The sequence below is a fragment of the Octopus bimaculoides genome, chromosome 1, assembly GCF_001194135.2.
Source record: "Octopus bimaculoides isolate UCB-OBI-ISO-001 chromosome 1, ASM119413v2, whole genome shotgun sequence".
Classification (NCBI taxonomy): Eukaryota; Metazoa; Mollusca; class Cephalopoda; order Octopoda; family Octopodidae; genus Octopus; species Octopus bimaculoides.
This window is the reverse complement of record NC_068981.1, coordinates 175,208,285-175,213,251: the sequence shown is the minus strand read 5'-3', so window position 1 is coordinate 175,213,251 and position 4,967 is coordinate 175,208,285.

The following is a 4,967-nucleotide window of genomic DNA, read 5'->3' as shown; positions in this document are numbered from 1 at the left end:
TATATATATATATATATACATATATATATGTATATGCGTTTGTGCATGTGTGCGTGTGTGAGCGTGCGTGTATGTGTGTGTATCTACGTTTATCCCCCAACCACCGCTCGACAACTGGTATTGATCTGTTTACATTCCCCTAACGTAACAGTCCGGCAAAAAACAACGATTGAATAAGTACCACGCTTTAAAAATTAAGTATTGGGGTGAATTCATTCGACTAAACATTTTTGCAGGCGATGAACCAGCATGGGCGCGGTCTAATGACTGAAACAAATAAAAAGTAAAAGAGCTATGCTTAATAATAAAGTACAGAGATCGAAAATCATCATGTTACAACTACTTCGTTAATCTCAAGCACAGACGCAGATAATATTCATTAAGTTTATTACTCAATGTATGTTGAGCACATTGTACAATATCGAATTAGAGATTCAGAGGACGGCCACTATAGAAAAAGTTGCTAAATATGCGTGTATAAATAGATTGGTGAAAGGAATGGATTAGATAAGAACGTACTACATATGTTTCCAAGGATAACCGAATGGAAGTTATGTAGCTCAAATTGTTACACTTATGCTTAGCTCCCTTTTTTCAGGTTTGAGTACCTGGAAAAGGGGAAGGCTAAGAACATATTTAATACCTTAATACATAACTTTCGTTTAGTTTCCGTTGGAAACATGTATAATGCGTTTACATACTCCATTCTCTACACCTTCCGATATACATATATGGTTTTTGTACACCCACTACACATATATACATACATATATATAACTCTGTGTGTGTGTGTGTCTGTGTGTGAGTGTGTGTGTGTCTGTGTATGTGTGTGTGTGTATTTATATATAAAAAAGAAAATATCTCGCACTACAATGGGAGTCTTCCTTACGAAAGTCATATTAGCATAGACTTCAGCAAGTATCCACAAGTATGATAAAATGAAGTACAATGAACTACAACGAATGCCTAAGCGGTAATAGAGCTTCCAAACAAACTAAAATTCCTCAGCAGGAATTGGGGGATGAAGCCAATGAAGGATACCACACAAGACCTCATAGCCCCTGACGTCGAGAGCAACTGCTGTCTTTTATCCGCTGTCTTTTGTAATTCTTACCCATCTTTCAACCTTCACATTCCACCTTCACATTCCTTTCTCAGTAAAACGTAAAGAAGTTAATGTGGATTTGGCCGAAAGAAAAGTCCGTCTGCAATCCTTTGCATCTTGTCCACTACAGCAAGGGTTCTCAAACACAAGGTTTTAGATCATTATTTTACCGGCACTCACAGAAAGAAATATATATATATATATATATATATATATATATATATATATATATATATATATATATATATATATATGAAAAAATGTGGCAGTCAGAATTTTGGATAATTCTTTAATAGCGCTTTCGTTCGTTTAAATGAACACTTCCAGAAAAATTAAAACCAAGATAATAAAACACAACGTTTCCTCGTCTTTTATATCAATCGAAGAGCGGATGATTTTCTTCTTTTTTTAAGACGGGGAGAAAGAAAGGGCTCAATCGAGAAAGAGAAAGAAAAGCAAAGAACGGAGGGATAGAAAGAGAGAAGGAGGATCCTTTCCAATTATATTGCATCGATGTGGTCTATGCATTAAAATTTAATTACAATTCAAGATGTTATTCTTGATTCAGTTATTGCTTTTGAAAGAATCTTTTTATCTCTCGGAGAGTAAAATGAAGAGAGAAAAAAGATCCATGGAAAAAATGTTTTGCATGAAATCAGTCCACACAACCTGTGTCCCATACCCACCAGACAGAAAAACTGCTTGACTGAGCTGTCCAAACATGATGGTGAGAACATCTTCAGGATGGACTCAGCTGTTAGTCGGATAAGTCTTACATGTGAGAACAGCAGTTCGGCATAACTCCACATGAACGTGTGCTTGCAGAGTTATATGCCGGAAATTATTTGCTCACGCCCTTCTTCAGAGCACCAACCTTCGCATAATAGAACTGGGAATTATTCCATTATTTTCCAGTTGCAGTAGAGCCTACCAAGACGTCGGTGAACAAGTCTCTTACACTTGCGTAAGTCTTGTAAGGCAACTAAGATGCGCCTCTCACAATCCAAGCCAAGCAATGTACGCCTTTCAGAATCATTTATTACATGCAGTAAGTCGACTGATGTTATAAGCTTTCCATAGCACTGTGTATATCGCTGGATCACGTCAGATCACTGAAGTTAGTAGTAAAGTCCACCACCTTCTTCGTTTCACCTTTCAATACGAATAGTTGAGCGAAAGACTTTTGAAAAGCTGCACATTTCTGCTTAGAACCGTCCTTCTACGTTGCACTTTTACCACCTTTGCTCATTGAAAAGTTTTGTTTCCTCATGACGTAGAGCACGTGCTTTAGCTTTGATAAACATCCTTCAAGTTTCGTTAAATGTCATTCTCATCGCAAGCATGTTGGTCACAATCTCTTTCTCAATCGGATCTTGTAATCTACTATTTAAAACATCATCTCATATTTTTTCTACAAGTAGAAAAAAATATGAGATGATGTTTTTAAAACATCTTTTCAAAACCTTACCGATTCTTCTTGATTCCCCCTCTTCAGAGCGCCCCACCACCGGTTGTCGACAACCGTCCCTGTCAGTTGCCGCTCTCCCAAATTACTATACCCATGTTTATAGGTTTTTAACGTTCCAAATTCTGCGCTTTGAACTTCTAGTTCACAAATTCTGTCTAGATGAACCATGCAGATCACAAAGCTGTGGTTTTTTGAGGAACCGACCAGCTGAAATTCTGTACATTCATCATTATCCATGTCTACTGACCTATTTATGTATAAGTTGGATGATTGTATTCGTTTATTCCATGTCCACTGTGATACATTCAGGTAATCCAATTAATATTTTTCAGCCGGAAACATCTGAATAGATTTGTACAGATTTTATATCTCTTTTTCTCTCGGCTAGTTCCACAACCCCATTGTGTGTCAAAGATGCCAATCCAGTCACCAATAATTATTAAATAGCGTATCGTTCCCAAAAACATTTTCAGATACCTGAAAAATTCCGGTAGCCCTACCCTAATCGAGACATACGAGTTGTCTGTGTGCTATGGTTGTTGTTGTTGCTGTTGTTGTTGTTGTTGTTGTTGTTGTTGTTGTTGTTGTTGTTGTTGTTGTTTGTGGTGGCGGTGGTGGTGGTTTTTGGTGGTTGTGCTGATGAAGTAGTTGCAGGGTTGGTTGTTTATGTTTTTCCTAATGGCATTTGGTCATGGAGATGTCAGTCAATGGCTATTTGAGAGGAGAACTACTGCTTCTTCACACTTCCGAGATATTTCGAAGATATAATGCCTTTTATTCTTTTAGTTTCGCTTCGCCCCCTTCGTTTTGTAGTGTTGGAGGAGAGAAAGCCATAGCCTTGTGCGTTTCAGCGTTTGCGGTTGTGTGGTACTGTAGGTGACGCTTTCAGGGGTGGTTCGTGGTGCGTGCGTTCTGTTCCAGTCGTTTTTGTTAGCGGGATTCTGTTATTATTTTCGCTGTTACTGTTATTGTTGATGCTGTTGTTGCTCTTGTTTCTGCCGCTGCTACTGCTCGTATTGCCGATGCTGCTATTGCTTTCGTTTGTTGCAACTTGTGTTGCTGATTTTACTGTTGTAACTGCTGTTTTTGTTATTCTTTTTTTTTGAGGCTGTAACGTTGGCATCAGTCGAAGCGGATCTTCCAATTGACCTCTGTTGCAAGCAGGAAGTCCTTGGTTGAGTGGATAGCGCCACAGAAGTGATATCTTGAGTTTCGGCACTCTACTATCAACAAAAGGATTCCATCTCTCAAATATCAGAGATAGATGATAGCTTCAAAGTCCTCTTTATATGTTTGGATCAAGATCTTTATCCCTATCGCTGACCAGTACTTCAATAAATATTTATTTCTGGCCGCTAATCTCCTACATACACCTCCGCCACGCGTTGATCACGATAAGAAGACACCGGAAATAATTCTTCATCGTGAGTGATTTCTTGCTTTGATCTCCGTGAAGAATTTGACGACGACCATAGCATAGAGCCTGCCACGTATGATAAAGGTTCTTTGAGCCAGAACAGATTTCAGGCATCTTCCTACTTGGGCTGAATTGGTCTTTCACTCCCTTACATTATGGCCTATGCAATGGTAAGTAGACTGCACCTTCTGGTATTTGTTTTTCTATAATGCTTTCATGTACAGTGAAACATAATCTTCGTTCTCCCTGAGTAAATTTCTGGAGAGCAATGAATCTTCCATACTCACGCAGTCTTATTCTATACAATTATCATTTTTTCAGATCATTGGAACATTTTTGAGAGAGAAAACATTTTGTTGATTGTGAAGGATTTAAAAAATTATACCGAGTGTCTGTTTACTTCAAAAATATGAAGAATTTTATTGTTGAAGGATTTAGTCATTTGGCAAATGGATGCTTTAATATTGGAGGGTAGCGTTTCAGCACTCTATTATAATCCAAGTTATGGATAATCACATCGCATGCTAAGGAACAGCCAAGAAGTATTTCATCCGATGGGTAAATCTTGATTTCGCTTCTTTGAATTTGAAATAGTTTACAGAGTGCATATCCAAGACATTTCAATGCATAAGAATGATAATAATTCTATACATTCTTATATCTTTACAATTAGTTATACAGTATATTTAATTTTAATTTATCCGATTTACGTTTCGAGTACATGGATATCTTGCTATAATGTGGCTTGAAACCTCAAACCACAACGGGGTGCAACATTATGAATAAAGCTGAAACCGGATGAACAAACTGAAGGCAAATGAAAACCACATAGTGAGATATCCGTGCAGCAGAAACATATGTCGCACAGATTCAATTTAAATAAACTATATATAAATACATGTAATAACCCAAAAATTGTACATGCATTATTCTCTTTATTCCTTGAATTGTGTTATATACATACATGCATATATATA